Source organism: Argiope bruennichi, chromosome X1 (genome assembly GCF_947563725.1).
Source record: "Argiope bruennichi chromosome X1, qqArgBrue1.1, whole genome shotgun sequence".
NCBI lineage: Eukaryota > Metazoa > Arthropoda > Arachnida > Araneae > Araneidae > Argiope > Argiope bruennichi.
Genome location: NC_079162.1, coordinates 124,136,430 through 124,160,387, shown reverse-complemented (window position 1 = coordinate 124,160,387; position 23,958 = coordinate 124,136,430).

The window sequence follows — 23,958 nt, the reverse complement described above, 5'->3', positions numbered from 1 at the left end:
AGAGAAAAATTTAGAAATGGTTAAATTATTTTTTTAAAGCTTCGTTCATTTCATCCAGACTATGTAATTCTTCTGTTTCCTTGATGCATTTTCGGAAAAAAAGAAGCAAGTTTCGCTTCATAAGAAAGGCCAAATAAAATTGAATTGAATTTATTATTTCTAAAATAATAAATTCAATTATTCTCATCTTTTGTATCTGGACTTTAGTTAGAAATTTCATTTCTAGACTCTTATCAGCAATACAAATATTTGCCCTGAGTTTTAATTATTTTCTTAACTTTTACGATAACTGTACTTCTCTTCTGGATATAATTTTATCATATAAGCATTAAAATCGACACGACGTATCAAAATTTTCAAGAGGTTTAGTATATTTTTTTTATTTTTATGATTATGTGTTTTGGTTATAAAATCTTTTCATTTGTGCTTTTGTAAACTGTTATGACATTTCATGTATAGTTATTTTCGCCTTTTCTTTGGATTTTTATATTTCTGTTCTCACCATTTATTAAAATTTTCCTCTTTTTTCATGGAAAGCATAAATGAAAAAAAAAATCACGTTTAATCTTTTAATAGGCTTATAGATGCTTTCTTTGATTCTGTATAGTTATATGCTTAAATATGACATGTATCAAAAATCAATCTTAGGAAAATGAAATGGCTGTTTATATAAGAACATATTTGAATGGATGTTTAGGAAGTTAAAAAACTGAAGTGCAAAATTTTCAATTTTTATGATTATGTGTTTTGGTTATAAAATCTTTTCATTTGTGCTTTTGTAAACTGTTATGACATTTCATGTATAGTTATTTTCGCCTTTTCTTTGGATTTTTATATTTCTGTTCTCACCATTTATTAAAATTTTCCTCTTTTTTCATGGAAAGCATAAATGAAAAAAAAAATCACGTTTAATCTTTTAATAGGCTTATAGATGCTTTCTTTGATTCTGTATAGTTATATGCTTAAATATGACATGTATCAAAAATCAATCTTAGGAAAATGAAATGGCTGTTTATATAAGAACATATTTGAATGGATGTTTAGGAAGTTAAAAAACTGAAGTGCAAAATTTTCAATTTTTATGATTATGTGTTTTGGTTATAAAATCTTTTCATTTGTGCTTTTGTAAACTGTTATGACATTTCATGTATAGTTATTTTCGCCTTTTCTTTGGATTTTTATATTTCTGTTCTCACCATTTATTAAAATTTTCCTCTTTTTTCATGGAAAGCATAAATGAAAAAAAAAATCACGTTTAATCTTTTAATAGGCTTATAGATGCTTTCTTTGATTCTGTATAGTTATATGCTTAAATATGACATGTATCAAAAATCAATCTTAGGAAAATGAAATGGCTGTTTATATAAGAACATATTTGAATGGATGTTTAGGAAGTTAAAAAACTGAAGTGCAAAATTTTCAATTTTTATGATTATGTGTTTTGGTTATAAAATCTTTTCATTTGTGCTTTTGTAAACTGTTATGACATTTCATGTATAGTTATTTTCGCCTTTTCTTTGGATTTTTATATTTCTGTTCTCACCATTTATTAAAATTTTCCTCTTTTTTCATGGAAAGCATAAATGAAAAAAAAAATCACGTTTAATCTTTTAATAGGCTTATAGATGCTTTCTTTGATTCTGTATAGTTATATGCTTAAATATGACATGTATCAAAAATCAATCTTAGGAAAATGAAATGGCTGTTTATATAAGAACATATTTGAATGGATGTTTAGGAAGTTAAAAAACTGAAGTGCAAAATTTTCAATTTTTATATCATAGCTGGAAATGAACAAATTTATTGTTTCAAACTTGCTTTCATTTTTCTTAAAATAAATCATAATTTATTTATTCTGATTTATTTCCATAGAATATTAACGATAGTTAAAAAGGAATTCGAAAAACTGAAGATAAAAACGGTGTCGAACTATCTTTCTACAGTTGACGTGTATATCCCACAATGTCCTAAGAAAGGGCAAATGCCTTTATCCTCATCTTATTTAACGAATTAATGCTAAATTAGTGTAAGGAAAGAAGAGGATCTCTTTTAGCTTTGTGAGCGTCTTTCTTCATCTAAAGAAAAGAATAATAAAAAATATTGACTCGAATCCGATTGTTATTTTATTATCTACGTAATTTATATGTTAATTAGGATTATTTGTATATTTTTGAGTATTTTTTTAGTTTTTTTTTAAATATATGATCATAAACATCATTTATTGAATCTGTATGCTCATAAAACATGTTTAAATTCTTCTTGGATATTGATATGTTTCAATATTTAGCTTAAATTAAAAATAAAATTTTTTTGTGAGTGTTAAAAATTTTAACATTTTATTGGATAATAGCTCAGACAAAGGAACTGAACATTTCTGATTTTCAGTATTGTGACTGATATAAAATCTATATTTATAAGATTAAATGACCGTTTATTTATTTGATCATTAAAAAATTCCACATTCCTTGATGGATTCGACCCAAATTTGACGCATATGTTCCTTAACCTCTGGTGTTAAAAAATGTTTAAATCCCTTTAAAGAGAGTGAAAAAGAGGTCAAATGATTTTACGTTTTCTCCCCATAACTTAAGAAAGATATTCGTTTTCACCCGTACTGAAGTTTTTACTACAATTTTAAAATTCAAAGACTCAGCATTTTAGTAAAGCTAATCCCATCTCCGAAAGACTATTTATCTAATTTTTATCAACTTTTTAAAATTAAAACAGAATTTGTAGAAAATCATTTTTTGTTTAAATATCAATTTTTTTGGCTGCTTAATTATCTCTTATACTCTAGCCTCCATTACCAATGTTAAAGTGGACATTTTCATGTTTGCCTATATTTTTCTGAATATAATTACCTATTAATACTCCAGCGCAAATATTTATCTTTAAAATTCTGTCATTTAAAACTATGTTGCCTCATATTTTAGCACTTTCAAATTTTTAATGCGTTGATTTGGCATATCATATGTCTTTATAATTATTGTTGTTTAGCTTGGCGTTATTGAATAAAACTTTACTCCACTTGACAAGTTTAACAGATTTGACTGAATTACTGTTTATTTTATCGCATCGGTTTCAAACACATATTTTTCAAAAACTGTCAACGAATATTTTTTTTCAGTTTGTTTTGAATTTTCTAACTCAGATTTTTGGATCCTGTCAAACAGCTTCAGGAATGTAAGTATTTTTTTTTTCATGCTAACAATTACTGTCATAGCAACAGGACTCAAAATAGAAAGGCTATATTTTGAATATTTGATTAAACATTAAAGAAAATTTGGAATAACAACACCTAAAATGTGAGACAATACAGATTACGAAATCTTTTTGGAACCAAAAATATTTTCACAAAAATGTAATGTCATTTTCATTCGCGTTGGCGTTCCGTTTAGTTTAGTTATATTAACGTCCCGTTTTAAAGCAAAATTTGGGCTTTTTTTGGGTAGGAAGGAAAGGAAGGAAAATTTTATCCCTTGGTCAGAAGAAGAGGACGACACCTGAGCTGGCACCCCCTCTTCAAATTTCCACACCATACCAGCGGGAGACGTTTGGCCCGGACGGATTTAACATCCACCGGACCCGCTTACTCGGCGGTTCCTCGGTGGAATTGGGTCTCGAACCTGAAAACCTCCGGTTCCGAAACCGAGACCTTATCACCAGGCCACCGCGGCCTATTTCGTTTAGTATACCTTGCTTCAAGAAAAGGATATATTTGAACATTATCTGAATTTTATAATTATGCAATTCTGTTTTTAATAATAATTGGCATTAAGATGTCTAAAAGCATTAATATTCTTTCAGTTAATATTTGATGTAATACGTATCTGAGACCAAAGAATCTTATAAACTTTTAAAATTCCTAATTCCTTAATTTAAAATTTAATCTCTTTAAGTTGCTAATGTCAGAAGCTTTATATTTATCTTATATCCAAATATATACTGTCTGAAAGTGAGACTAAAAGTGTCATTTATTTTGAAGTTTTAGAATTATAAGTAATGAATTATTATTAAAAGCCTAAAGTCTCTTAAGTGGCTTAATATATAAATTCGAAATCTGTACGACGTGAAGTTATGTGTATTTTTCTTTTTATTGCATAAATATTGAGCAAATAAACGCAGGCGCGCGGTACATACGGCGGCTAGTAATTAATGAAAAAGTTTTGAAAATGTTCCTCCACTGAAGTTAACCAGTCATCCACTAATTGAGTTAAACTTCTGTTCAGAAGAATTCAGTTTTCATTTGTTATAGATTCTTATTTAAAATGACAGTTATTGGTCTCGAATTTATCAAACATATAATATATGAATTCCTTTCAAAGTTGAAGCTCAAAATATTAATTCTCGTAAAAAGATTTCTGTGATTTTTTACGTTCGATTACGATATGGACAACGTTGGTTCATAATAATTACATTCTGAATTATCCGATAGTTTTCTTTTTATTCAAAAATAAATAATTTTTAATTTAAATATCCTTGTTTAATATATATATATATATGTGTGTGTGTGTGTGCCTCTTCGTGTAAAACATACTTAGAAGAAACAGTCGTAGATTATGATTTTTATTCTTCATCGTTTAATGAAATATTCCAATATTTAACTATTGTCAAGATTTCTTTGTTGAAAGTCTCGATGAGCACATTGCCGTGGATCGAATAACAAGGCATAAAACAGGAAAGAGAGGCCATGAGAAAGCATTCTGAACTTATACATTTTCAGATAAGAATTAGTCGACACAGCGTTCTGGTTCTCTGGGAAAAATAATAGCCCGCATAAGTCAGGAATTAAAGTTACAATTTCGCTGGAATTCGGGTGACCAGGAAGTTATTTTTAGAACGTAGATTAGTTAGAAATTATATATATATAAAATGTCGAGCAATTATGTAAATTATATCGCAATAAAAATTTAAACTTTAAAAGGATAATGTATTTCGAAGTTCATTTTATAAAATAAATACAGTTTTTAATAAAATCATTTTTTAAAAAAAATGAATAGTTTTATGAAGCTGGTGTACATACCTTATCAGAATTGTGAAAAGTGGCATTTATGGGATAATAAAATCCAAAAGATCTGAAAATCTGTTTTGGATTAATCTTTTTTTTTTTTTTTGTATCTATAAGTTGACTGTAAAGTGTAATATAGTAGGATTGAAATTCGGACTATTTATATTATTAATGAAACCAACTGATCAAAAAATTAAGAAGTTAGTCAATTGCTTTTTAGAGTTAGAAAGTGAGCTCTTGTTGAGGAAGTGGCAGTTTTTATTCATCAGTTATGACGTTCGTGATGTATGAAAGCCATCATTTGTCTAGGCACTTTTTGTTCAATTTACAGAAATGTATGAAAGCCATCATTTGTCTCGGCACAGAGAAATGTAGATATATTTTATGTAGATATATTTAGTAGTATATTTATGTAGATATATATATTTAGTAGTATATTTATGTAGATATATATATTTAGTAGTATATTTATGTAGATATTTTTAGAGAAATGTATATATTTTATACATGTTCCTATTTTTATTTTTTAATCAAAAGTTACTAAATAAAAATTTTCCAAGCGTCAGATTAGAGGAATTAAATCTGTGATTTATTTTTCATAGAATTTTGATAATGATTTGATTCTGTTCAAACATTTCAAAAACTAGAGGAGTGAGAGGAAGAAAAAAATGGAAGGGACAAGTATCGATCCTAACACCTTTGACGTACCAAGCGAGCGCTCTCCTACCTCAGTGCACCCCTATCAGAAGAAAAAAAAATTTAACTGTTAAATTCAGGCTTTGTTAATAAGACATGAGGTGCTTGCATGTATTTAAATTGTTTTTTCACTTTAAAAAGATATTTATCGAGAAAAATTGGTACAATATACAGTGGATAAAAAAAGTATTGGCAATTGCCTATAAATGATCATATTTTCTAACAAAGTATGTTTACAAATTTTATTTTAACATAGCGATTACAGAAGGAGAAAAGACAAACAAATATAATGAAATTTTCATTTAAATATTGTTTTAGTCAAAATCTACAAGAAAATCCAAAATTTACATGAAAAAAAAAGTATTGGCAAAATTATGAAATTGACAAAATTATGAGCGAAAACAAGATCAGTATATGTTTAGTACTTTGTATGCATACCTTCTGCATCTATAACAGCTTGTAATCTATTTCTCATAAAGGAAACTAAGGTCTTTGTTGTACTGTTGGGAATTTTGTGCCACTCTTGCAAGAGTAAACGTTTGAGGTCGTCTCTAGCTATCTGGGGTGCACTTATTTTAGGGTTTTTCTTAACCTTGTTAATAATGGCACGTTTTTCTCTTGTAGAAAATATTCGAGGTCGTCCACTTCTAGTCTTATTTTCCGTTAATCCTGTTTCCTTGAACTTTTTTACAACACTTCTGACAGTAAATAAACTTATATTCAACTGCACTCCTATAACACGATAAGTTAAACCTTCATTTCTGAGCCTAATAATCATATTTTTAACACTAACGTCCAACTCCTTCGATTTCGAAGTCATTTTACTGCAGTAATCGCAAAATAATGCATAGAAACTTTTGGAGTAGTTTTGCGGACTTTATACCGGTAGAGTTTCTTATCAGTCGTAACACGTGACTTAAATGTTACAAAATTTGCATAGCAGTTAAAACTTTGTCAATATTTTTTTGATATGCAATTTTCGATTTTGAAAGAAAAAATTGTAGAAAATGCAAATTAAAATAAAAGTTTTACTATTTTTATAAATCTAAAATGTCTTGTATTTAATTACGGCAGCTAAAATTGCATAACATTTTATTTATTTGTTAATATGAATAAATTAAGGCAATTGCCAATACTTTTTTTACCCACTGTATATCAATCAAAATTTTCCCATCATTTTCTACAACTTTTTCCCATTTTCGTCCAATAAGTCTTGGAATAGATTGTCTTCATTTTTTTTCAGGTCGTTCTTTGTCAGTAACATCGAAATCACCACTCTTTGAAACCAAAATCGTTGAAACCAAAACCGACAATTGGGATATGACGGAGCAGCACCACCATAAGTTTCTAAAAGTGTCTGATGCACTTTTCGGCAGCAGATTTCTTCAAATTAAAGAAACAACAACAACAACAATGAATGTCGAAAAGTTTGGAGCGTTGCTTGATTGGGGTCTTTATACACGGAATAACTGAATAATACTAAATGAAAAACTTTCAAAATGATAACAATAAAGTAATAGTAAATTGTTAAAACCCAAAACCACTGTATTTTATATAGATACTTCGCATGTTTACCAATAGATGTCGCTGATTAAAATTCATGCAAGCACCTAATATATAGAAACTTGCTGAATAGGAATAGCTAAAACAATAAAAGAAAGAAACTGGTTTGTGGAATAATTTTCAATTTCCGATTTATTTTCCATCGAAAAATTAAAACAAGTCCGTCTAATTTGAACAATTTAATGCCACATTTACAGCGAGCATTGCGGATGTTTGTTTGCAACATTTAAATCGATGACATTCATCAATTGTTTCTTCGTCACAGAGAAAATGCTAATGAACTCTTGCAACTTTTGTCGACAAGAGACGCGGACTTTTCTCACTTTAATCGCCCAGATGTCAAATGTGGTAGATATTACCGTTTCACCAATAACTCGGTTTAATTTCTTCGAAATGGAAGTGAAAACTCGGTACAGCGGAAGTGAGCTATTAAAAGATTAAAACAAAGATCGCTTTGAGCCTTTGCAGGTGAAATGAAACGCTTTATGAAATTTTGAGAATGGTTAGCTGCGATTTTGAATATTTGATCATGAATGAAATAGACTCTTCAAGTGATAAACTGATGAGGTATCGGTGAAATGTCTACAACACCGACAAACACTGATATTTTTTGTCAACGACAAATGTCGATCTTTATCGACTCCCGGTGGGAAACAAAATTTTTGCTGCAGACATTGTCTGTGTAAGAGTGTGATAGTAAAATTTCTGCCGAATTTAAAAATGGAAAACACATTCGTGGACGACGCATATTTACTGCTACGAAATTAAAAAAGCTTAAGATAAAACCATTGGGCAGGTTTAAATTTATAGTATTCAGAAAGAAAACCTGATTGAAAATTAAAAACGAAAATACATTATTTTAAAATCTGTTTTGTGTAAGCATGACATAAACTGTACCTTTTATATGTAACACCATTTAAAAAGAGGAGCTAAAAACGTTTAAATAGGTTACAAACGACAATAAAAAATGCTAATTTATTTAAATTCAGTATTTTCTTCAAACTTATTTTTTATCAGGGCAATTTCAAAAAAAAAAAAAAAAAAAAAGAAGTGAAATGGATAATACTTCAAACCAATGTTTTTACAATGATTTGTAACCTTTTGGAAAAACAGAAAACAGTTACATTATTGTATGTGTTAATTTTTTTAATGTATTTCAAATTGACTTTTTTATGTTATGTTTTTCTTGTGTAAAAACTACAAAGTAATACATTTCAAAAATTAATCTCCATAATTTTTCAAATATGTTTTTTAAAAAAAATTCTATTCAATTTTATGCGATGTGTAATTTAAACTCTTTCACCTAGCATAATTTAAAAAAAAAAAGTGAATTCGTTACAAGACTCATTATGCATTTTTAAATTCTGCAGACATAAAAAGTTATTTTAATTGGCTATAATATCATAAATAAAGAATAAAAATAAGTTAGAAAATGGAATTAAGGGTAAAAAAAAAAGATTTTACGATGCATTGATATAAATGATTAAGATTGCATTTGACTGACAATTTTAAATCATAATGAAAAGTTTTGAAAACTTCTTTAAGGATTAAAGCTGAGGGGAAAAATAAAAGGTCTGCTTTTAAAACAGTGACATATAAATACATATTTTTTAAAATATTGCAATAATGGGCAAGTTAAATAACATACCTCTAAAGTTTTATTTTGAATTATGTTATTTAAATGCTCTGTAATTAGATTTTTTTGTATTTCCCTGTGGACTTGATTACGTTATGAAAACACATTAATTTATTTTTACTTTCTTATCAGTAAGAAATGCTAGTTTTAAGCATTAGTTCTCCCAAATGAGTTTGCATAAAAATAAGTTATTACTATAAGTGCAGCAATGTCCCGCTATGCAACAACTTATTAAAATATGTCGGATAAAATAAATTCGTTGCATTTCTTTTATTTATAGCCAGTTTGAACACTTCACCTAAAATTTATGTTCTAACCCTAAAACGAATAAAGCAAGGTGCATCCTATATGCTTGCCTCAACTACTCCACACATTTACAAGGCCTGAATTTGCTATGTAAAATAAAAGGAAGCTCTGAAATATTGTCTGGTGCATAAGCATCACTTCAGAGACGCTTTATTTTTGCTACGAAAAATGCAAGTATGTTTTAGCTGTAGAAAAATTCCACGTCAATACCCCAGCTTGCATAAGCAAGAGCACGTCATTTTTAGACGCTGTTATTCTGTAGAATCATTATTCGGAAAGAACGTTATATTCAAACAGGCAGTTGAAGATAGCGCAATCCACAAAAATGAGTTTTTTTTTTTGGTCTCCCGGTTGGATTTTTATATTCATTCATTTATCTTTGCATTTTTCTCTTTGATGCGTTCGAAAGTGTTAGTCTCAAAAAAAAAAAAAAAAAAAGTTTCTACTCAGTTCTCTTTTTCGTTATTAGTCTCGGCGAAAATATTTTTTTTGTTTATTTTCAGTGCGATTTTTTTTACTTATTGTTTTTTCTCTCCCCCTCCTGTTCCTTTTTTTTTTCCTTCCTTGCGGTGATAAGCCTGTAAGAGATCATTTGTATACTTGAAACGAATAGAAACCATGTGGTTTAAGTCACAAATTACCAAACATTAACGAGTACTTTTTGTTAGAATATTAATAGATTTTTACCCCCCTGAACGAGGCGTTTAAAAGTATATAATCTGAGTATGAACCAGGCTAATAAAGGCGTTATTTCATTCTAAAGTTTACTGAAGAAATTAAACATTTGATGTTATTATCGCTCTAAGTTTATTGATTCTTAATCACTTAGCTTGGATATGTACGACTTATTTGCTGTTTCACCGAATCTGAATTGATTAAATTTTTTTTAATCAACCAAAATGTTGATATGCTTTATTTTTAGAATTTTTGAAAATAATTAACTAAATCTGCTTAGATGTGAGATTTTTATTTCGAATTCTATGCTGTTTTAATTAGAGTGTGTAGCCTAGCATCTCTGTATTCCGAAACTTCTTTATATATTGAATTCCGGCTCAGTGAAGGTATGTGAAGAAGTAAGCAGATCAAAGTGAGATAATTTAAGAAAAGTAGCAATCGGTTTGACTTTTGTATCTTTAAAAGCAAATAAGTTTATTTTTATCTAAACTAATTAATTTCAAATGTTGCCATTAATGAATCACTGGTCAAAGACAGTATGGAAGTCAAAATTTACCTGCGAATCCATCGAAGAGAAAGTACCAAAACTGGGAATAAAATTTTTGATTTTCCCCTACTATCTTTGGGGATGAAATCATTTCAACTGTTGTGTTTTTTAGAGTTCTTTGTTTACCGGTATAATCGAGTTCGAAGGCTAGTAAAACATGAATCAATACTATTTACTTGCAGAAGTTTGAATTTACCTGATTTTTTACTGGCATTAGAATTCTTATCATATAAGAAAAATATATCATTAGAAGCTTACTTTACTTGCCTATTATCAATAATGATAATTGACAAAATGAATGCTTGGAAAATTTTATCTCTTTTCAATGCATATTGTTCCAGAATTTGATTCAAGGATCCAGTATGTTTAATTTGGTTCATGTATTATTTTGCTGTCAAATCATTTTTAATGTCGTTGTATTATAGATACCAAGAGGTAGAAAATAAAAAAAATGTCAATAATATGCCATACCCACATTCTTTAAGGGGATTTATTTAAGAATAGATTACTCAATAGTCTGCTGAATTTTTCTAGAATGATATTAAACCAATCTTCTCAAGAAATTATTTATTTAATGTACTGGTGTGAAATTCTCAGAAGTAAGGCAACTATGCCATACTTCTGAGAATTATTTTATAATTTTATAGAATAAAATTAATAAAAATTAGAAGACACTGAACCTGACTAAAAGAAATCAGCAATAGAAGGATCAAACAAGTCTCGAGTTTCGGAATACTAGCCAATATCTGTTTTCTGTGAATTCATAGGAATTTGAAGTAATGAAAAACATTCAAACGAATAATAATAAAACATACGTTAAATAAATTAGAAAAAGTAAGACACAAGCATTGAGTTTTGAACTGAAATGTTTTCATTGAACTATTCCAGGATTTGTACAGATGAGGAAAGTATTTGTTGTTTATTTTACATAGTATTCTTTGTTTATATCATTATATTGTTCATAGATTTAACAAAAGCCAATTAGCCTTGATGCAAGCAAGCCCGTTCAAAAACTTTGATCATCTCCGAAAATGAAATTCAAATACTATATATAATAAAATTCAAAGCTTAGTGACACTTAACAAAATTTCAAAATGTAGGATAGAATTAAACTCAAGACCTATCAACAAATTTATGTAATTAAGACATAAAAGCCATTAATCTTAACAAATACTTTGATTCATGTGTATTATATTGATCAACCTCGTGCAATACTATTTGCCCTATTTGTAAAAATCCTATTAGAACTATTTAAGATTTCAGTTAACATTTGGCGAATTTATCTATTAGAGTTAAACGCAATTTCTGAAGCTAATGTAAATTTTAGACTTCTGATTTTATTTCTTTTATTCAAAAAAGAGGTAATTTTCCGCTGAATTACCTCTAACGCTACATTCCAGAATTACTGCGATTTTCCACAAAATAATTTATCTCTGCAATACACGTCTATATACAATGACTTTTTATTACGGCGTCGTGTTGTCTAACCTAATACTTTCTATGTTAAATTAAGTGTACAATTGAAATACGTTGATGCTGATTCCATGCACACATCGGTAAATGACTCTCATTAATGATGCCTATCGCCCATCAAAAATGCCAAACAAAGGATGTTTTATCTTTCTTCTTCACTGAGCTGATACATCATTCACTAAAGCCAATTCGCTGAACCAGAAACGTCAAGGATTTGATCACTGTGAGAAGCTGTCGCTTTTGATCTCCGACCAAAACGGAAAGTATGTTAAATACAACGTGATTCGATTCATCAAGAATTACTATATCTACCCACGCATCGGCAGAGCCATGTGGTCTGCTTAACGTGTCTATTCGAAGTTAAGTTGTTTGATGTTATTGACTGCTAAGATAATTTATTAGTTGTTTAATTTTACATAATTTCCTGTTACTCAATTTTAATGGAAAAAACGTGTCTGACGATCAAGGAGGAATTCTCGCCTGCCGAACTAAACGTGCCACCTGAAAGTGCGGCTTTTTAACTTGCTGTTTCAGATCTGTAAACTTAGCGGGCAAGACGTGATTTGCCATCACACCTGTTAGTTAGAGGTGTCGATGAAAGTGTTTATATGGTCATGCATTCGTACAGATACCGCATATTTGATGAAATTCGTATTTATTCTTGTTTCTTTTTTGAAGTTCCTTAATTCGGCTGATTTTCTATTGAGAGGAGTGCCATTAGGTTTTGGTTTGTGAAGCCTTGCTGAGTGCGAAAGTAACTGAATTCCCGCATGTTTGCGTTTTGAAATTATTTTTTGCAAAGGCACTAAATTGTATGAAAGTAAAAGATTGAGAGAATAGCTTAATTGGTTTATACTTTAATTTACCTCTAAAATTTTTGGAAATTATAAAGAATTAAATAGTTGGGAACTCATAAAATGCATTTGTGCAAATTTACGTAAATAATAGTATTTTTTAAAAAAACTTTTTGGCCAAATCAGTGACTAAAATATTGAAACTTGTCGATCTAGCTGATTAATTTCAGTTAGATTCAAATAGTTTTCTAATGCATTGTATCGAAAATTGTTTTAATCAGAAGTCATTGCATGTCGCATGGTATCTAAAACATGAGGAGAGATATCTGAATTTTGATGTAGGGGAGAATTCCGCTCACTTAAAAGAGTTTTGTAATAGCAAATTTAGTAATGATTTTTCACTTATCAATTTTCAGCATTCTTTTAAAACAACCATTAAGTGCGAAATGAGGGCAATTCTTTTTTGTCCATTCTGTTTACTTTTTTTTTTCAAAATAACCAATTTTCCAAAAAGTATCTTTACGTGGTATTACCCCTTACAAAGGGTAATGACGAACAAGTCTTTTGCATGGTTCTTATTCGGTTCCGTCTAAACTGTAAATTCATTTTTCGATTCATTTACAATTTTCAAAAATTATTTGTAAACTTTTAAAGTAGGTTTCCATTTCCTTCTTCTCTAAATCAGCGACATAGTGTATGATTGTGGGTTTGGGGATTTTTTATGATATGGATGTCTTACGGAAAATATCTTTTTTAAATACGTCGCGTATAGTTTCGAGGCATCTATTAAAGTACAAAATATCCAATGGGTAAAACATTTTTTGGTGTCATTTTATCGCGAATCAATTTCCATGCTGCGCGGAATCACCCAACTCAGAGTTTATTCATTCAACAGATCTTATTTCGATTAAAAATACATAAATTGACTTAAAAATGATTTATTCTAGCGGGAAATGCCAAGTCTGACTACATTTGTAGATCCAAGTTGTTTTTATTGCTTTGAGAAAATGTTTTATTTTAAGAACTAGAGATCCGAAATTGCAAGGGAAACGATTTCTTTGAATATTCGATAATTCTCTAATAAAAATTAGAAATTAGGAGATAAGAAGGCTTCTTCTAACATATAAACCTTTCACCGTGTATATTCTAAAACATTCCTTTCATATAAATGGTCAAAAACTGTTTTCTGCACTTTTTACCACGAAAAACTGCTGTGCGCGGAATTATTCCACTTTTCCGCAGCTGTGGATTTTACTTTAGAATATTAGTAATGTTTGGATAATCAATATCGTATTACAAGGCATATTAATATCAACAGCACAATCAGAGTTCTCTAAACCACTATCTTTTGAGACAGAAAAGTTTAGGAATTACTAGCATTAGGATGGTTTATGAAGTTTTATTGCAAATCATTTTCTATTTTTTTTTTAAAATTAGGAATTTTCGAATGATGATGATAAATTTATATCATAATTTAATGGACTAGCAATAGTAATCTAAATTTCCATCTATTCCTTAAAAGATGAACTAGTTAAGTCCACGATCCCTCTCAATTTATTCAAAAAAATCATCTAATGTAAAATTTTCGTATGCAGAAACGTTCTATACTGCATTCATATAAGGTTGCATAGCCTTATTATAGGCAATTAAGTTCTTAAAAATAATTTCACTTTACAGTAGTCTACCGCAGCATTTAAAGCAGATGTTTTGACGAAATTTTGCGAACCCCTATGCCACCCCCCACCCCCCAAACATTCTTTTCACCATTATAATTTTCCGACATGATAAATATTTGCATTTTCACTATTATTGTACTTCTAGCACATTTGTTTGGCCAACCAAACTGCCTGAATAACTTTGAGAGTCTCTGAGATAATGTTGACCCTGTTTGATGGGAAATTACAAGATATTCTGAGAAGTTAGTAATTTGCCTAAACATGTAAACTTCATTTCGCGCAGTGCTTTCTGTACTATAAACCACTCAGTTGTCAGGAAGTTAAATAAATATATATTTGCTGTATCTTGACTAAAGTATTAACTTATTTTATTTATTTATTTTTCATTTTGATCAGGACTTCTTAAACTACGGCACTCACTTCAGGAATGTTTATGTCGGAAAAATATGTATTATTGAGAGTATATATCAGAACAGTTGAAATGTGTAAAAATAATATTTCAAAAGTAATGAATTTAAACATTGAAAATAAATTTAAAAACGATATTTTAAAAATTGTACCAGATTTCTTTTTCTTTATCTGTATTTAATGCCTATTTTCTTCTTTTGTCTTTCAAATTCCAGGAACAATTAACACCTTGAAAAATTTTTAATAGTTGGGGAAGCGAGAAGTTTAGTTAATTTTTATTTTTATTAATGTCCTCTTTTAAAGCAACATTTGGACTATTTTGGGATGGACGTCGTAATTTTGAAGCGCGTTCAGATGACGAGGACGACACCTGAGTTCGCACCCCCCTCTTTCCAAGCTTCCACATCACACCAGCGCGAGGATGTTTGGTCCCGACGGATTTAGCTTGCACCAGACCTGCTTACACGACAGTTCTTCGGGGGAATCGGGCCTCGAACCTGAAGCCCTCCGGTTCCGAAGTTGAGACCTTACCACCAGGCCACCGTGGTCCTATGGAAAGGGAGAAACCCTTGCACTTGAAATGAAGTCGCAAACTGAAAATTCTTGGACACGTTCTGATTTAGATAATGCCATCTAGCTATAGTTTATTTATTTATTTTTGGCATAATGGCCCAATAATTTTTGGCCCAATTTTATGTAACAAAATGCAGTTCTAAATTAATTTATAAGGAAAATTACAACTACTTTTACTACCAAGTTCTTCCACTACTTATTATTTTTCTACGAACAAAATTTCTTCTTGTAAATATATAAAGTTACTTCACAGAATCTTTTTAGAATGTGTAACGTGCATTTCGTGTATAACGTATAAATAAGCTTTTTTAAAAATCCTTTTTATGGTAAAATAAGAATATTTACATTTTTGTCACATTTCGCTAGTTTTTGCCCTTAAACAGAAATCTTGATTTTGAGATTTTAAATTTAAAAATAAAAAATGATTTTTACTTTTTAAATTTCTAGCGAATCCTATTTGAATAGCTTTTCAAAAGACATTTATTAAACAATTTTTAATTAATATTATGTAAAATCTAAATTTACTCACAGCTAAAATAATGTCATCTTATGCTACATTTACAAACGTTCGTTTTAAGTTTGATTAGCACACAGAAAAGTAAATAGCTATTATTGTTTGCCAAAGGACTCTAAAACCCTCCGCGCTTTTGCGCATGCGTTAGGATGGGTTTAATTTGACAAAATAGGGGCGAGAGGAAAATTAAAGGAGGAGATGCTTACATTTAACAATAAATTCCGGAAATGCGCACATCCTTTTGGGTATCACCCCTTATTGAGATAGAATTGTCGAAAAGTGGTCGTCTCAGGATACTGAAATGAACAGTAAATACCATGTGAATGACCGACTAAATTTCACATATAATGATTTTATTGGATAATATACACAGTACATTGCTTTGATAAGTACACAGCACATTGCAGTTAGATAGTCAATGACTATACGGATGAACTTCTGTATTTATATGCTGTTTTAAATAAGACCTAAGAAGAGCCTACCAAATCTATAACTTGAAGCGTTTGTTCAGAAAACAAACCATTAGACAACTCATTAAATTATTTGCTTTATTTTTAAATTGCTAAATAACATTGATTATTTTAAGCCGAACAAAACAAATTGCAGAGGCAAGAATCAATTAAAACAGCTTAGGGGATTCTGGTACAAAAATAAAACGTTTAATTTGGAGCCATGATTTGATTCGGTTCCCTTTTCAATATTCATTTTTTTTTCTACTTCATTTTCTTATTTTAAACTTAAATACAACCGCTGCTAACTTCCTAAAAATAAAGAAGAAAAAAACAAAAACTTCCATTGCTTAGCATACAAGGGGAAAAACAGTAAGTAAATGAAAAGAGGAAAAACAAACGAGGGGGAAAAAATCAATCTAAAAAGACTAAAGATAATTTTTCTCTTCGATAGATAAATAGATGGTTTCTTAGGGAACAAGGGGTCCCCTATTCCCAACCTAATATAAATGCATAAGTGACGCAGAATAACTTCGGTTCGTTTCTTAAATAAGTTTTGCGATCTACTGAAATAGCGGAAATTTCCAAGAGATTATGTGCATCGAGTGAAATGTTGCTTATCGTCTCTACAATAGCCGATCTCAATGCGTCGCTACTATAGTTTATTTGTATTACAGCTCCAGGTGACAAGGAACATTAGAAAGTAAGAAGAGTATGCATTTTTATTTTAAAACTTTCAAAGCCAAAAAATATGTCCGCGGTTTATTGAATTATTTATGAGTTTGGTATGATAAATATTTCCCTTGGTTCGCGTGCCCCTTTTGAATCGCTTGTTTTCAATACGGTTATAAACTCAGATTTTAGAAGAAATAGTTGAGATGGGGCATTATTTTTTAAAAATGAAATGCTGAATATAGGGGATTTCTATGGAAGAATGCGATTACGGAGTGCTGAAAACTTGGCTTGGAATTTTATTCAAACATATGTGTACGATCGATTCTTTTTATTTCCTACCCTATATTTCCTTTTAAGTGGGTGAATTATTTAAAAAGAATCGTGATTTTTGAAATATGTATAGACAGATTTCATTACAATTCTTATGAATGAATTTCTTAAAAAATTTGTCCAATTAATTAATTAATAAAGCTCGATTCACTAATTAATTGAGCGTATCCATACTCTGGCTTGCACAGCAGATGAAAGTTAATATCAGAAGTAATTCGGATTTAAAGAACCTGAAACAATTTGCTTGGAATTATTAAAAAAAAAATGTTTCTTAACAACTCATATTTTTAATTGTAAATTGATTTTTTTTAAAACATGAAAATAGCTAGAAAATCTTTGAAGTAGAATGTGGTAATTTTTTTTTATGTAAGTACAAAAGTGAAGTTTAACCTTACATATACTCAAGAATGTTGACCACATAATCGAGAAAAAGGGAAAGACACGACAATAATAGTGTAGATATAAATATACTGTAGATTTAAATTTATATAAATCCATACTTCTGCTTTCACAACAGGTCAACATTAATATCAGAAGTAATTCGCATTTAAAGAACCTGGGACTAATTTGCTTAGAATTATTGAAAAAAATGTGTTCCTTAAGAATCCATATATTTAATTCTGTATTGATTTTTTAAATATGAAAGTAACTAGAAAACTTTTCAAGTAGAATGTAATACGTTTTTTTATGTACATATAAAAGTGAAGTTTAACCTTACATATACTCAAGAATGCTGGCCATATAATCCTGATAAAGGGAAAGATTAGAAAATAATAGTGTAGATGTGTAAATATAGTGTAGATTTAAATCTATATAAATCCATACTTCTGCTATCGCAACCGGTAAACATTAATATCAGAAGTAATTCGTATTGAAAGAATCTGGGACCATTTTGCTTAGAATTATTGAAAAAAAAATGTGTTCCTTAACAACTCAGATTTTTAATTCTAAACTGATTTTTTTAAACATGAAAATAGTTAGAAAACCTTTCAAGTAGAATGTGGTAAATTTTTTATCTACATACAAAAGTGAAATCTATCCATACATCAACTTCCCTTTATCGTTATAGTTGATGTATGGATACATTTTTAGATAATGTTGGATAAATTTTTGTTGATGTATGGCTAAATTTTTCCCTTTATTGGTATTAAGGGAAAGACTGGACAATAATAGTTTATATAGATTAAAAAAAGAGTTATTTTTCTGAGATTTATATTTAATAGAAAAAAGCATTTTCAGAACTCTTAAAAATATAAAGAAACACCTGGTACAAAATATCTAATAAAAAAATACCAGGCATCCAGGAAAAAACTTCGATAGTTTCCCTTTAACTCATTGTTGCGCAGTGGATGTTTATCGAAACTGATGCGTGTAGCTGCTGATTTTTTATAAAAGAGAATAAATGAACAAGATGTCATAAAAGAGAATGTCATGCGATATTCCTATGCATCGACGTATAGATATTAATAAACATCGCATGAAGTTTTCAGTTAGTAAAATGCGTTCTGCCATTATTCCAAGACACAAAGTCCCCGGAACTTATCTTGATCATTTTTCGGGATCAATTTGGAAAAATCTAAAACAAATACAATGCGTTCTAAGTTTTTCAATTTTAAAGGAATTTTTCACAAACTTAAAAATTTTTAAAGCAGTTTTGGGCAAAATTCTAGCACATCATTTTATATATAAGGTATACTTTAGACAATTTTCAGGTCTGTTTATTTTTTTATGTAATTTCAGTTTCAAACAATTGAGAAACGCAATCCAAATCATCGTTTTTTTCCTTTGGATCGCTCAATCAGAACATTTTTTTCTTAAAAAATTTCGGTTTATCAATTGACTTGTTAACTGTTGAAGAGTGCTCAATTAGTTTATTATCCATTTATTATTAAAATTCTATATAACATATTGAATACTTCAATGTGATATAGAATTTTTAACATCTTTATCTCGTGTGAAGTTTTATTCAGTTATCTTGTAATATGATTCAAGAAAATGTTAAATTGGAAAATTATATGGAGCAATTCATTTGATTCATCCAAGTGAAAGTATTTCTCTTTCAATTAGAACAGATTTCAAAATTTACAATGTTGAAGAATTTAAGATAATTTTTTTAAATTTGCATGATAATCCTTACTGATTGATACACATTTCGTGAATATGCGCTTTCAAAAATATTTTACAATTGAAAAAAATTATCTGATAATCCCATTCCACAAACCTTAATAAAAATTTTTAGGTTAAGAGGATTTTGGTGACCTTTTTTTACTTAGAAATATTGAAAAAAATTCGAAAGAAGATGTGAAATCTTTATAAGTTTTCAACTTCATATAAATATTTAAAAAAATCGAAAGAATATGTGAAATCTTTATAAATTTTTAACTTCATATAAAATCCTTGCAGCACAATTCTGTCTTATTCATTAAAAAGATATTTTTTATGATTTATTATTAATTAACCTAATGAAAATAGGTTATTATAATCGAAATAAAACTACAATTATTAAAATTCCCTATCTTATAAATATTATAATCAATACTATTACATTCGAAAAATAATTCCGTAAAGTTAAAAACTATTTTGCTGATGTCAATGAATTAGAATGAATCAATTACCCAGAACGAGTGAAGAGTATGATATGATTGACTAGCCAAAACAAGTTCCATCCAGTTTAAACATACAGCACATGTGCGCATGATTACAGGCATCAAAAATCCCCGCCGCGAAGAAAACCAACTCGTGAGGACAAGGCACCGGTTTACAGGTCCTTCTGATGACAAATGACTGGTCAAAATATCACATTCCGATACTTCCATAACTAGCTTATTCCTGAGATCACTCCTATAATTTTTTCCAAGGATGAAAAATTTGCATAAGGAGCAACGACTCTGAAATGCGAAGAAATACAACAATGAAGGCATTGGAGGAAGTGGCCAAAGGCGGCCTGTAATTTGAATTAATATATTTTTTTCATCTTTTTATCAATAATGGCAAAAATGCACAGTTGACTAGGATAGTTAAAGGTAGGAAAGATATACCAAATGAACTCTATCTCTATTCAGTCTCCCATAACAACATTAATTCCTCAAATATTTTAACGCAATAGCACTATTTATTCCTTATTAAAACTTGATATGTTATTAGAATATACTCTTTAGGGACTTGAATTTCAAACAAATCTTGAAACTTTCCTCAAGTTTTCTTTCAGCAGTCGAATTATGTTTTAAAATTAACTGATTGATGAAAAATTTGCTTTATAAGAGGCCATAATAAGGAAGAATTTTGATTGTCTTTTTTCGCCTTTTTTTAAACATAATTTTGGTATTTCTCTCGTAATTGATAATCGCAATGCAATTAATAAGTGATGCAACTAGCAGTTGCAATTAATAAGTGATGCAATTAGTAATCGCAGTTAGTAAGTGATGTCAATTTTAATTGCCTTCACATCTTTCTTTTTTCTATTAATAATTCTTTATGTGATAATATTAGAATTGGATCATGCATTTGCTTCCAGAAGGATTTTTCATCCTATTGAGAGATATTGCACAAAATATTGTTATAGGAGAACAATTTCAAACTTGGTAAACAACAAACTGAATAAGTGCCTAAGTTTATGTTAATAGTAATTAAATTTCGCAATAATAACAATTAGAGCCTGCCGTCGATTTTCTCAAGGGAAAATGGATTGAAAGTCGTTGTTCTTAACAAAAAGCGGAAACTTAAGATTTAGAATTCTACCGGAGGTAAATGAATGCAAATACTGTTCCGTCGATAAACTTGCAATCTAAAATAGATTTAAAAGTTGTACACATTCTAATAGGGCATCATTTATAGACTTTAAGCTATACATGCAACATGGATATTTTCCCGTGGACTGCACTAGACTACACTTTCTGTTTCGCAGTGGCTCCCGCCAAATTAGTTTGACAAGTAGTTCAATGATGCATGGTTTCCAGCAGTCGCTTAATCTCTTGCAATTGGTGGCCAGTTCACTTTCCCTCTCTGAACCACTCATAAACGTCGCTCTCATAAAATGGATCAGGGATTTAAATAAACTTCGAGGAGGCACTTGCACTATATTGCTAATAGGGCAAATGAAGCGCTGCGAATAGAAAGGATCTGGAGGTATTCGTCTCGATTTTTAAGGGCATTGTAATATGCTACTGATATGTCTGTGGAAAGTCTTGCTTTTGATTTTATTCAATATGAATGAAAGTTTCCTAAGACAAAATATATTTAATTTAAATGAGGAAGAAGAAGAATTGTCTGTTTGAGTATTATTTCCTGTAGAAAGTCTTGTATGTAGACTAAAATGTTGATCTTTAAAACTGACATTGTTGAAGGATAGCTTATCAACTTCCGGCTTTTTTCATTTTGCCAGATTTGAATACTATCTTACTGATACATTTAAAATGCAATTTTAGTTGGAGGTCTGATGACTAAGCTTCGGTTTCGTGATCTAACGATCCCGGCCTCGATTACCGATTCCACTGATGTGTGAGACTGATTTCTGTTAATACTAAAAAAAGTTCAGCGCTCAAAAAATACCCATCATGTTTGTGTGCGTAAAAAATTTCGAGAGGGTCAGACATTTAGGTTGAGTATTCCTACGTAACGAGGTGAATTACGAGTTCAATTAAAAGTATTTAGTGAGCCTTTATGAAGTTTTAAAATGGTATTTTAATGATGAATACAAGATAGCAAGAATAATTTTGGTGGCAGTATATTGGTACAGCCGAATTTTCTTTGTAAGTATTGAAATGCGGGAAAAAAGGGCAACAACGTTTTTATTGTTTAGATTGTTGGACATCTAAAACGCATCCGGCCATCAGATCAGAAGAAGGAGGAGAAAACAGAAATATTGGCTTTTCATTTTAAAATTAGAGGCTGCTAATCTGAGAGAAATGATTTATTTAAAAAAGTTATAGATATAAAAAAATCTATAAAATGAGCCATAGATCATTAAAATAACTTAATTATGTCAGCTATAAATAAAAAAAGGTAAATTTTGAAAACTATTTCTAATTTCTTTCCTGATTTTTTAGCAAGTCAAGGGAATTTGTGTGTTATATTAAAGTACGCGTTATACAAAGAGGTTTACCTGATAAAATTTTCAGAATTATATCTGCATTATATTTTGAAATATACAATATTGACCAAAAAATACAATTGTCAAAAGATGCCTTTAAGCATCTTTCTACCATACAAATGCAAGGAGGAAAGAAATAGAAACATTTAACTTTCTGTTTCAAATATTCTATCTCTTTCTCTCTGACCATACGGAAAATTCATGAAGGAATATACGCACAATATACTGATTCATTGTGCCACTCATAAAGAAGAGGTAAAATGATAAGATGTTTACGAAAAAGTGTAGATTCAAACTCAAGATGCAAGAAAAGTGTAGATTCAAACTCAAGATGCAAGAAAAGTGTAGATTCAAACTCAAAATGCAAGAAAAGTGTAGATACAAACTCAAGATTAATGTTACGTAATGTCATTATAATACGTAATTCTTTTTCAGCAGTTCTTATACAGGCAATGTGCATTGGAGAAAACGTTAAAAAAAGCATTCTTTATGGACAAAAACAGATATATAATCCAAAATACTGCTTGATTTCATAATTAATTTTATTATTGTTTCCAGTATTTATTTTCCTTCTTTTTTAGAATTATTTGGTATTATTTTCTTGGTTTCATTTGATAGCTTTCCTTTATCATGCTTACTTTTTGTGTAAATTTTCCGCACTAAACCAACCTGTCACTTTACAATGAATCTGAGCATTTCAGCATGAAGCATTTATTGAGTCGAAAGAATGGTTGGATATCATCAGGTTTTAAAGTCGGATAATCAAACAACAAAATCTCAAAATATTTTGGTACATATCAGATTTCATACGTGTTCTCATAAGAAGTATCTGAGAAGCCCATTCTTTAACAAATGAACTCCAAATCATTATTTTACTATCTCTGAATAGGTTTTGAAACAAATAGTTTTTATTTCTTTGTTTCTTCTGCTAGCATGAATGATAATCACCAGATATCTCCAAATTAAACTAATTTAAAACAAAATGCGAAGTAAAAATTTAAAATCAAAGTTTTTGTTCTGTCCTCTCCGCTACGAATTCAAATAGTCGTCGCCACTGCTTTCAATCCGCAAAGCCTTTATTGAATTGATCTGTCTAGGAACAAAATATTCCCCTTTTTGCTAAAAACAACAGCAGCCAATGGAGTTTGAGTGTAACTCGCCGTCTGCATGCTTGCGTGTCCTCCCCTCCTGCAACAGGAAAAGCCATCGATATCAATTATCGAAATAAGCAAGAAGGGGAGAAAACGCAGGGAAATTTTCCCAATTCAAAAAGAAGAGAGCGCAAAATCGCGCTTCTATTTTCGCACCATTAGTTGTCGGGCTCACGCCACGCCACTCCATGATTCACAGCTGAATAACAAAGTCATGAAAAATAGCCGCTTTGATCCGCTCTGGCAGAAGGAAAGAATTGCCCTTTTAGCTCCGACGGACAATGAAGCGTCACGTCACAGGTCATGTTCTGTGATTTGGAGGTCACGCGATGTTATAATGTTCATTTGTAAAAAAATAAAAAAAAAAATAAAAAAAAATAAAGCGCAACCATGTG